Source organism: Bacillus rossius, chromosome 17 (genome assembly GCF_032445375.1).
Source record: "Bacillus rossius redtenbacheri isolate Brsri chromosome 17, Brsri_v3, whole genome shotgun sequence".
NCBI lineage: Eukaryota > Metazoa > Arthropoda > Insecta > Phasmatodea > Bacillidae > Bacillus > Bacillus rossius.
In genome coordinates this window covers 5,537,745-5,550,545 of record NC_086344.1, presented here as the reverse complement: position 1 = coordinate 5,550,545, position 12,801 = coordinate 5,537,745, and the positions used below count along the sequence as shown (strand labels likewise).

The 12,801-nt window shown below is 44.9% G+C and overlaps 1 protein-coding gene across 1 annotated transcript in view; it reads left to right on the top strand.

Annotated features, from left to right (window-relative positions):
* The window catches only part of LOC134540769 (mitogen-activated protein kinase kinase kinase 12), a 271,532-nt gene that overhangs the window by 93,319 nt on the left and 165,412 nt on the right, over positions 1 to 12,801 (top strand). The gene's annotated exons all lie outside the window — the stretch shown is intronic.

The window sequence follows — 12,801 nt, the reverse complement described above, 5'->3', positions numbered from 1 at the left end:
TGCGGTGATGGGTCGACGTTTTCTGCAGTTTGCGGTGAAGGGTCGACTTCTTTCTGCAGAATGCGGCGATGGGTCAACGTTACTCTGCAGTTTGCGTTGGTTGACCCTTCTCGAGGTTTACGTATCGAGGGTAATTGTTCGAGTTCGACATCGATGTTTTTGATGATGGTACCTCGAGGTTTACACATCAGGATGATTGTTCATTGTCTCGTTTTGTCGACGTTAAAATTTCGAGTTATACATTTGTTAGGGAGATATCTCGACGTTGACACGTCGAGGTCGAAATGTTAAAGGTCGACATGTTGTGCACTACATATTGGATCTCATAACTCTAAAAAATATATTTTTATTAATGTTCTTAAATACGTAGCTCAATGGAAAGGAACCAACCTATACATTTAATAGAAATACGTCAGAATCCACGATGACGGACAACACCATGACACCTCATCCAGAACCCAGTTGCCGTATCGCCTATTATGTACTACTGTTATAAAATTCATCTAATAGACATATCCTAAGATAAAAGAAAACGAAACGCCAGTCATGGGGACTGTCAATAGAAGTGAAAATTTTAAACTTTGTTTATAAATGTGTAATATGTCATTATTTCTATGTCAAATGTTCGTAAGAAATTTATTTTGGTGTTATATCAGTATGATGTCAGCATGATATAATTTATCCTTACATAATTTTTTAGTCACAACAGATGTCAGTGGTATGTCGATATTACGTAAAAATTTATTACCTATCTATGACTTACCAGTGATGTCAGACCTAGGTCATGTGTACACTGAGCAATGCACAGTATACACATATTAAATTTTTCACGTTGACAGTTTAACTTCACTTACTGCTACTACAGCATGTCGGTGATGCGAACTCACAAGATTTTACCCATCCAAAAAAGAGTCCAACACGCACATGATACAGTCGAGTATATACAATGTATTAGTGTATATATGCGTATGCATGTACACAGGCCGCTGCGATTCGCCAGTCTGGCGCAACACGTCACTAGCATGTCGGTGACGCGAACCCATGAGTTTTGCCCCTACCAAAAAATCGCCCATCGTAGCTAAATAAGTTTTCACTTCAATAATGCCTCTATATAATATACATGTAAATTTTGGTTCGTTCAAGATCTTAAATCTCCCAAAATTCTTCTTCACCGATATATTTGAAATATTGACACCACGTTGCATTCGAATACGCGTGTGTTTTTACTCGTATCTATGTCACACCTGTAACAGATAAAAATATTGATAAAAATAGATATTTATAAATATATATAAATTAATGTTTGTGTTCGTCTTCTGTTTTGTAAAGATATATATATATATATATATATATATATATGATGCTATAGACATAAGGAAAGGTTTAGAGAGAGGAGCGAGGGAGATATATAGAGAGATAAAGCCAGGGATACACATATATATATATAAACATGAATACATACAGATATAAAGAGAGATATTGAGATATATGGATATATACAGAGGGATGTAGAGATTTTTAAGTGATGCTTTGTGTATGTGTACATAGTTCAAACAAATTACAAAAAAAAAGTTGAAAATGGATAGCAATATATGGCGGGCATTGGCTTGTGTGTGTATGTGTGTGTGTATATATATATATATATATATATATATATAAACAGCAGCTATAAACAACGATTACTTTGCGGATTTCTTGGGTAGACTTGAAGAACATACACATCTTCTTCACGTTGATGAATGTAAGATTGTGACTACAGTGTCCTTGACACGCCCTTGACGACCCATAGCCAGTTATAAACAAGGAGATGAAGTGGTTACTCAATCACGTGTGACACAACAAAGGATGTGACCTTGTTATTGATCAATGATCAGATCATTATAAAAAGTCTTGATTGTCTGTAGGAAATTCGAATCTAGTCTTAAGGGAGTGAATCTACGAAATAATATTGATTATACCAGTGTCATTAATTTCTGCTCGGATTTATTTATTTTTCATTTCAATGGATATTATAGGGTATGTTGTAATGCACGTGTTATCACCAGTGGCTCGTCCCGCAAGTAGTTCTAATCTCAACTTATAGTGCATATCTGGTTAATGACATTTTTAATCCTGACATTGCATGGTAACAAAAATTAAATCGAAGATGGACACATTTATTTTTCCAACTATGTTTTTTATCGAAGTCAAGTTTATAGTCTTGTGTATTTTTTTTTTAACTTTTTGCTATATTATAGTTTTTTATAATCTGTTATAATCAGTGTTTAATTTCTAAAATACCAATTCGTGTTTATTCTTTTATATGTTGCTTGTTTAGCTCGTATCGTACTTAAGTCTTTGGACGATGTATTTGTATTATTGAAATATGTTTTATTAATGTAAACGTAATTATATTTTTGATATTGCTGTTCTTTTAAAATTTCGCTAGAAAATAAGTAAAACATGACTACGTAATTAAATTAAATTAAATTAAAACGATAACTAGCATTCCTATGTGTTTAAACCATTATTTGAAATAGTATTAAGCTGTTATTTTTTTAACAGCATTCACCCAGCTAGTGCAGTTAAAGCTCTTTAAGTTCGTTTCACTGTGACGTCACTGATCAGCGAGCAGATTGTAAGCGGTACGCATTTCGTAACGAAGTTAAATCACAACTTGCAGTATCGGAACCAGGTCCAAAATTTGGGGAGAGTGGAATGTAGAAGGGTTCTGGGTTCTGGATTAAATAAGAAGTCAAGATATTATGGGGGCAAAAATAACTAACAAAAAAGCCTAAAATTTTAACAAATTGCTAGAAATTTTTAAAAATTTATTACCAAATTATAGTCTTCGATTTTTGCGAGCACTTAAGTCTAAAATTTTGCATACAGAGAATTAACATTATTCAAAAAATTTAAATAAATGCAGGGTATTAATAAAAGTATCTCCCAGTTTCAAAGGTATAGCTATTATATTATGTTTAGAACAAATCATACATCAAATTGAATGTAAATTAATCTATTTTTTTTAAAACATTTTCATAATATGCACTACTAATTGTGAAAAGAGACATTTTTTTCGCGCAGTACTCGCGCATGCTCTTGTCTAAATCGTTTCGAGTTAGGTACTCTTTAGTCGTGACTAAGAACCAACACACTACAACGCTTGCAATGATATGTAATACCACTGAATATATATAATGTATAGAAGTCGCGAGCCCAGGTTAATGTTTCTGGCCGGTTTCGCAGAAGAATTGTTGCAGTAGGAAGCTCCGTCGCAGCGATCGCTTCAATCGCTGGGTATCGACAGCGCACGCCCCTAGCGGTCTTAGTACGTACTAGGTTAACCAGCCAGTCATGCCACCACCCTTCACCCACCCAAACACGGGAAGCTGGTATCAGCGCCGATTGGCGACCTTGAAGAGAAGTATTCCTTACCACTGCCTTTGAGAGCCATGAAACCCCGGGAGAAGACAGTCTATGGGATCACTGTATGGAGGTATTGTGTGCCCTAGTAACGTGAAAATTATTCAATGGTAATATTCAATTTAAAAACTGGGGCATTAGTTTTTGGACAAACTTCGTTTGACGGAAACTCAAGTTATCCAGCTCGTCAAACGACGATGGCTGCGCCAGTGACGTGTTTCATGTGTTTCAGTGACGCCACAGTCCTCCAGCTGTATTTGCCACACGACATGATGGAAGTGTAAGGAGCGAGGATTCTACAGTGTGGTGTTGGGGAGAGGAAGTGGGGGGGTGAGTCACGACTGCAGCACCGGTGTTTATTCACGGCCGCCGCGCCGCTGAGCTGTGGGCCTTTTGTGCCGGGTTTGAGTCACGCCAAGCCTTCCCGCGCGCGCGCTCACGTAGTGAGCCTTCTATCTCAGGGTCACGACTCTATGTTTACGTTACCAATCACAGACAGCAACACTTGTAGACTTTCTGAAGTTGAACTTCTTTGGGCGCGATGGGAGCAATATTTTCTAGGCCGAATTGAAACGATTTTTTTTTCCTAGCCTAAGTTAATTCTAAGTGTGTAGGGGAGGGTACAGGTTAGGGGAGGACCTAAGTGTGTCTCAGGCCGAAGCTTATACACTCTACCATGCGGGTTTTTAACCATGCAGGACAAGGGCGCGTGCATCGTGTGCTATTGGGGTTTACTGGCCAGCCATGGCTGCAATTGGCGCCATGACTGACGCCCCATTGGTCACCTAGCTTAAAAGCTAGCTAATGTGACCCAGGTAAAACCTGCATAGACACAGGGAAAACCCTGGGCCGGTTCATGTGGGGATCAAATAACATGCATTAAGCAAGCAGGTAACTACTGGACAAGAGGAAGAAGGGTCCAGGTAAGAAGAGTTGGAGGGGCTGAAAAATCAACCATGCTGGAGTTGGGTGCTTGGGCCTTGCGGCCCGCATTTATAGGTTGGGAACTCCTGGGTTATTATTAACCAGGGGCGCATGCGCCCCCAGGGGCGGGCGACTTCACTCGTCGGCCCAGCCACAGCTGCCCAGGCAGCCACAGTTAAAACAGAAGTGGGCAGACGAGCCAGTAAACCGGCTTGAACTGCGGGCGCACGGAGCGAAAGGCAGCCTGACATTGCGCCATCTTCATCTTCCTTCTTCCAGTCAACAGCCAACGAACTTTCAAGCCAGGGTGGGGGTAAGTCGTTCAGGCGAATGAAGTATCTTGCGAGTCGGACCCTCTTGCCCCCCAAATTCCCGGGTCGGTTGAAGGTCGCGCCGCCCAGGCTACCACTGGCTCCAACAGGGCCCCAACTTGAAGGCGCCGCCATCTCTTCCTTCAGAATTCCGATGCTGTTCAGTTCCGTTGCGCGCGCGGCAGTCCACAGCTCCGCAAGTTCCAGCCCGCAGTTTGTCTACACTTCGCATCCAGGGCACATCGAGCTCCCCTGCGGGGCCTTCGCCGACGAAGCTGCTTTCTGCCGCGCGCCGAGCTACATTCAGGCTACCTTTCTCCCCGACAGCCGTGATAACGACTCCACAGGCCGGCCATTGGTCCGCGGACTGCTATTGGTTATTCACAGCCACCCCAGCGAGATTGCAACTCTCGAGCTGGGCTCCCGTATCCGCCACCCGCGGGACGCGGTCGGTAGCAGGTGGCACTGCTAGGCCGCCCCCAGCACGCACACAAATCCCACACGCACTGCCACCCTTCGGTTACCCAATATGTCGCAGGGAACTCCCAGCCAACAGCCCGCGAGAGAGATGCGCACGCCCCGAGAGACGACCACCGACATTGAAACGATTTCGGACGCTAAAAGAGCGGAGAACATGTTGCGGACGGTGCAGAGAACTGGGCGGGCCGCGGGCTCCACGTGGCGGCGTGCGGCTCAGGTTGGACCCCGCCATGCTGCAGGGATAGGCGGGTCGCGCCGGTAGGGACCCGCCTGCGCCTGACGCCACTCCGACCTAAGGGAGTATTGGACAGAGGGAAACACAACGGAGTGTTTTTTTTAATTCATGTTTATTTAGAGGATTGTCTTATTACTCTCTCTCTCTCTCTCTCTCTCTCTGTCCCTGCCGTTTTACCCCTTACGATACCCTTGCGAGTCAAGATTTGAATTGCCATAGAAGTTTCACTTCTATTACGTACTTATAGGTACGTTTTTACATACGCTCTTTTTAGATTGATTTAGAGGAAATGCTTTTATATATATATATATATAACACATATTTACTAGCGGACCCAACAGACGTTGTTCTGTTCAAACGTTTTAAATTCGAAAATTTACTGGAAATTTCCCTAAATCAAATCGCAGCACCATATGCCGGGTCGAACTGAAATAAAAATAATATATTTTTGAATAGGAGCCTATTCGATAACGCGATCACAGCGCTTCCTACCGGATCCAATGTAAAACATCCAAAGTTCAACAACAACATTAATTAAATTAATTAAGTAAAAAATATTATTTATCGGATTTAATTGTGAATCTAAACCATTCTTGAATCCACCTGAACACACATTTTAAAGTGGACCCAACAGATGTTGTCTTGTTCAAACGTTGTAAATCCAAAAATCCTAATTTTTTTAAAAATAAACTATAAATTAAAAATATAAAACTTCAATTTTAAATATACTTTAAACTATAATTACTATAAGTAATTTTTATTTTATAAATGTTATAATTTATTTTACAAACTTTATTTTTTATTTTCAAAGAGGCGTTCAATACGTCATAAGTTGCATAGAATAAAATGAGAACTGACAATTTAAATTTGGAGGTTAAGTTGATTGGTATTGAATGCACGTGTATACATCATTAAAATCACGAAAAATAATGTAAAATACTCACTTTAATACTGCACCTCACAAATTTGCACAATGTATATTTTTAATTACACTTTAAAATGTTATTTCAATAAATAATAATATAATATTCTCAATAACCAATTCTATTTTCATTTTATTGTAATAACAACAATTCATAGAATCCATCCAAAGATTAACAACACATAAATAAATACACAAAACACACACGCACACACACATACATATATATACATATACACACCGTGAACCTAAATCATCCAAAGATCAACATCAATTTATTTCTCAGTCGAATTTTTTACTGGTTCTAAACCTTGGTCTTGATAAAACATTATTCAGGTATTCTTAGTCCTTTAATAAGCATAAAACATGTTCCTTTGGTCTAAGTGCTTGTAATTGATTTTGTCGATACTTTAGGTCTGACAGTTCGAAGACATTGTCTTGACTGCTTGAAATGTGTTATATGTTATCGCCGAAGGCCTTTTTACCGATAACGTCTGGTTTATACGCCTGCCGTTGTACATGGCCTGACCCCGTGGAACAAAGTCACCTGGACTATACGCCTAACTTAGTACAAATCCTGGTTAGAAGGTATTCCCAGAATCGAAATTTAGATTTCCATGATAGGCACAGTGACAACATATTTATTTCGACGGACAGTTATCTTGTATAGAGTCGTTTTTCGTAGAGAAAAATGATTAATAAACTCCACGAAAGTTCATTGAAAACAGAATTTAAAATTTATTTTAGGCTTTAGTTTTTCTTACCACTGGCCGAGAATCAAACAAAGTAGGGAAAACCATTGATTCAATCATTATTTTAATGAGTTATTTTTTTATTAATTATGGCATTTTTTTCGAATTTCTAGGTAAGTAAATACAAGTTACCAAGATGGCGGCCAATATGTCATCATTGGCTTACTGGAGGCTGGTAGTCTAGTAACCTAATCTGCTTTTATTTAATAAAAACCAAGGGCAGGAACTGAACGAATCAATCATTATATTGATTGCAAATGAAAAAAATAGGCTAAATAAATTTTGGAATTTTTCTAGAATTTATAGTAAAATAATTACGCTTTTCCAAGACGGCGCCCGAATTGCAAGATTGTGGGCGCCACAGGATTTAATGATTACTGCACTCAGTGGGTAAAAATTAAACTAATATGGCGGCAGCATCCTCTAGCAGATGAAAACAATAATTTGGATCCTAGATGACGGCCTCCAGCAGACGCAAACAAGATGGCAGATATATATACCTTGACATTAGTGGTGGGAGGTCAGTCTTCCACTGGCTTTCATGGAGGAAGGATCCGTGGCCATTTTTATTTTCACCCTTACCTTGTTAGAACCGAGGACACATTGATGTAAGTGTGTTATTAATTAAAATTTTATTAAAATTCTATTGATTAAATTTTTTATCAATTTTAATTTTTCTCAATTTTCTAGCTAAATAATAACGGATTTTTAAGATGGCGGTCGTAACGAAAATTACAACGGTTAAGTAACAATTCAAAATGGCGGCCATAGTATCCTAATTGTCTTGGTCATGACCTCGGCGGCTTATGGCTGTTTGTAGTTTTCAAGCCACTGGACATTTTGAGAACCAAAACGCGAAATTTTTCTCGCAAAACGGAAATTTTTTCCTTGAAAAGGGTGAGTTTTATTTTTCAGATTGTTTAATTTATTTTTGGTCTAACTTTCTCCTAAAAACTAGAATTTGTTTCAGCGAATTTTGACACAGGACAGCAGTGAGTGAAATAAACCTTAGCGCGCAATAAAAACAGAGATTTCATGCTGTAGATGTCGAATCCCGAAAGTACCGAAATAAACGGGAATCGATTTTAATTTCCCAGTTCTTTTACTACATCAGAAGTACCGGAAATTCCTGATACTTTCGGGACCGGGATTTCCCGGTTCTGAAACCTACAACCCACTGTGTCTAAGCTCGTGTGTGTTTGTGTGTATATATATACACACACACATACACACACCTACACACACACACACACACACATATATATATATAACTAATTCCGTTCACGGAATTTTCTGTGCTATGTTTTTAATTTTTTGACTTCGGCTGATTTTGGTTTTTTTTTTTTTTTGGTGCGTGTTGTTTGCATATCCTTATTTCTTGTCCGTTACTGAGGTTTCTCATGACTAGAGAACCGAAAAATTCGCGGGTTAAATGACCTCCAGGATAGACTCCAATATCCTCTACACACTCGGGCAAATGCTAACTGTTCATTGGCTGCTGACTTGTGAGTCGTCTCAACAGGGTGGCCTGTGATTCGACACTTCTATGAGTGAGGGTCTCTAATTGGCCCTCAGTCCTCCAGATTAACAGTGAACCAATGACATAAGCAGCTCTAAGGTAGCCCTATAATTATTTGAATTTTAGCATAACACGAAATGAACCCGCGAATTTTTCAGGTCTCTACTCATGACATGCCGTGTAGTAACCAGTAACCAGCAGTGGCGTGTGCGAAAAAAACAAAAAACTCTTTAAATCAATCTTCCTCCCTGCAAGAACTATTCACAGGATGTTACATACGTTGCACCTGTCACTTCCGTTATCCTGTAGTTCTGATGTTATGAATTCTATTCGACTTTAGTGCACTTAAGGCGTTTACGCTTGCTCTTACACTGAACCACGAGTCATATATACCGTGTAATGAGTCATAGCTAGGAATAAAACATGAATTTTCATACTAACAAATTACAAATTAGAGTGATTACTGATGAATCAACTACCAATTTAACATTCAAGTTTAGTACTAACATAAACAACATAAAATATTGTATTACATATAAAATGTTACATATAAAACATTAAATAATGTTTTAAATATAAAAATATTAAATATTAATTAAAATTCTTATTATAATACTGGCATGCTCTCAAACACTCACACGCACATTCATTCTGTTTTTCCTTGGTTATGTGTCTGTGAATTTTGGGAGACAAAAAAAATCTTGTCAGTTCATACGTGTCCAGCATCCTGGTCAAGGCTGTTCCAGAGCGAGATGCAGTGACTATGAAAGATTTCGACATATAAGTTCACGATTTGTTTTTGAATGGGTCTCTAGTCCATGACGCGAGCTTAAAACTGTAAATCGCCCCGGGATAGATACTTGGGAGTAGATAAATACTCTAGGATGTAAAAAAAGGAGCACGCGTAACTCATTTAACGTGATAAAAGAAAACCTTCTTTGGCAATACAAACCTTTAGATACTCGTTAGTATATCGTAAGCGATAAAACGGCTGAGAAAAAGAGAGAGAGAGACTAAATATCTACTCAGGTTTATTGATCCATCAATAATATTTAATTAACAATAAATATTAGTCACTGTTGAAATACACCATAAAGAAAAACAGTGCGTGTTACTGTTACTTCAAACAATTCTGCCATTTTGAAAACTCCAGATAATTGAACGAAATAATAAATTCATAACAGTTAGCGCTATCTATGCGGGAAATGCAGGGACTGTCTCTGCAGCGCTCTCTACACTGCTGGTTGAACAAGGAGGAATGCGAGCGCGCTGGTACCAAATGTAAAATTCAAGGCATCACAGCTGACTATAGGATATCTGTATCTTTTTATTTCTTCTGAAACATAGCACATGTGCACCCTGTTTCGTTCATCTATCTCTCTCGGGTTGGTTTTTTTTGGCGGGGATGAATAATCTCACAAAGTGGAGAACGAAAAAACGAGCACATCATTGTATATAGCGTAGTACTCTCTTTATATCTCTGTGGCCAAAAAGTACCTATTCTCTGTACTTTTCGCGCTTCAGAAACTTTCCACAACATAGTTTCACGTAAACGTTGCATTGAAATTAGGCTTTCAAAATGTACACTCATCGCGCCGAAAGATGGTTTACTTGAATAAACTGATGGAACCAGTATGGCGTATTTTTGCAAACCTTCCCCCCTCATAAAAAAAAATTCCAATTTCCCCCTATCGAGGATCACTACTTTCCCGCGTTCGCGCCTCGGGAAGGCAAGCCCCACGCAAAGCGACGTTCTCCGCAATGCGCCAGCAACTGGGTCGTGACGTCACGCGACTCGCGTTCTCCTTGGCCAGACCCCGCCGGCACTTTGCGGTGCCCTGGGCCCTTACCACAGGCCCTTGGGGTCTGGAGTAGCCCTCGGGGGCCCTTACCACAGGCCCTTGGGGTCTGGAGTAGCCCTCGGGGCCCCTTACCACAGGCCCTTGGGGTCTGGAGTAGCCCTCGGGGGCCCCTTACCACAGGCCCTTGGGGTCTGGAGTAGCCCTCGGGGGCCCTTACCACAGGCCCTCGGGGTCTGGAGTAGCCCTCGGGGGCCCCTTACCACAGGCCCTCGGGGTCTGGAGTAGCCCTCGGGGGCCCCTTACCACAGGCCCTCGGGGTCTGGAGTAGCCCTCGGGGGCCCTTACCACAGGCCCTCGGGGTCTGGAGTAGCCCTCGGGGCCCCTTACCACAGGCCCTTGGGGTCTGGAGTAGCCCTCGGGGGCCCCTTACCACAGGCCCTTGGGGTCTGGAGTAGCCCTCGGGGCCCCTTACCACAGGCCCTTGGGGTCTGGAGTAGCCCTCGGGGGCCCTTACCACAGGCCCTTGGGGTCTGGAGTAGCCCTCGGGGGCCCTTACCACAGGCCATTGGGGTCTGGAGTAGCCCTCGGGGCCCCTTACCACAGGCCCTTGGGGTCTGGAGTAGCCCTCGGGGGCCCTTACCACAGGCCCTTGGGGTCTGGAGTAGCCCTCGGGGGCCCTTACCACAGGCCCTTGGGGTCTGGAGTAGCCCTCGGGGGCCCTTACCACAGGCCATTGGGGTCTGGAGTAGCCCTCGGGGCCCCTTACCACAGGCCCTTGGGGTCTGGAGTAGCCCTCGGGGGCCCTTACCACAGGCCCTTGGGGTCTGGAGTAGCCCTCGGGGGCCCTTACCACAGGCCATTGGGGTCTGGAGTAGCCCTCGGGGGCCCTTACCACAGGCCCTTGGGGTCTGGAGTAGCCCTCGGGGCCCCTTACCACAGGCCCTTGGGGTCTGGAGTAGCCCTCGGGGCCCCTTACCACAGGCCCTTGGGGTCTGGAGTAGCCCTCGGGGCCCCTTACCACAGGCCCTTGGGGTCTGGAGTAGCCCTCGGGGGCCCTTACCACAGGCCCTTGGGGTCTGGAGTAGCCCTCGGGGCCCCTTACCACAGGCCCTTGGGGTCTGGAGTAGCCCTCGGGGGCCCTTACCACAGGCCCTTGGGGTCTGGAGTAGCCCTCGGGGCCCCTTACCACAGGCCCTTGGGGTCTGGAGTAGCCCTCGGGGGCCCTTACCACAGGCCCTTGGGGTCTGGAGTAGCCCTCGGGGCCCCTTGCCACAGGCCCTTGGGGTCTGGAGTAGCCCTCGGGGCCCCTTACCACAGGCCCTTGGGGTCTGGAGTAGCCCTCGGGGCCCCTTACCACAGGCCCTTGGGGTCTGGAGTAGCCCTCGGGGGCCCTTACCACAGGCCCTTGGGGTCTGGAGTAGCCCTCGGGGGCCCTTACCACAGGCCCTTGGGGTCTGGAGTAGCCCTCGGGGGCCCTTACCACAGGCCCTTGGGGTCTGGAGTAGCCCTCGGGGCCCCTTACCACAGGCCCTTGGGGTCTGGAGTAGCCCTCGGGGGCCCTTACCACAGGCCCTTGGGGTCTGGAGTAGCCCTCGGGGCCCCTTACCACAGGCCCTTGGGGTCTGGAGTAGCCCTCGGGGCCCCTTACCACAGGCCCTTGGGGTCTGGAGTAGCCCTCGGGGGCCCTTACCACAGGCCCTTGGGGTCTGGAGTAGCCCTCGGGGCCCCTTACCACAGGCCCTTGGGGTCTGGAGTAGCCCTCGGGGGCCCTTACCACAGGCCCTTGGGGTCTGGAGTAGCCCTCGGGGCCCCTTGCCACAGGCCCTTGGGGTCTGGAGTAGCCCTCGGGGCCCCTTACCACAGGCCCTTGGGGTCTGGAGTAGCCCTCGGGGCCCCTTACCACAGGCCCTTGGGGTCTGGAGTAGCCCTCGGGGGCCCTTACCACAGGCCCTTGGGGTCTGGAGTAGCCCTCGGGGGCCCTTACCACAGGCCCTTGGGGTCTGGAGTAGCCCTCGGGGCCCCTTACCACAGGCCCTTGGGGTCTGGAGTAGCCCTCGGGGGCCCTTACCACAGGCCCTTGGGGTCTGGAGTAGCCCTCGGGGCCCCTTACCACAGGCCCTTGGGGTCTGGAGTAGCCCTCGGGGGCCCTTACCACAGGCCCTTGGGGTCTGGAGTAGCCCTCGGGGGCCCTTACCACAGGCCCTTGGGGTCTGGAGTAGCCCTCGGGGGCCCTTACCACAGGCCCTTGGGGTCTGGAGTAGCCCTCGGGGCCCCTTACCACAGGCCCTTGGGGTTTGGAGTAGCCCTCGGGGCCCCTTACCACAGGCCCTTGGGGTCTGGAGTAGCCCTCGGGGCCCCTTACCACAGGCCCTTGGGGTCTGGAGTAGCCCTCGGGGCCCCTTACCACAGGCCCTTGGGGTCTGGAGTAGCCCTCGGGGCCCCTTACCACAG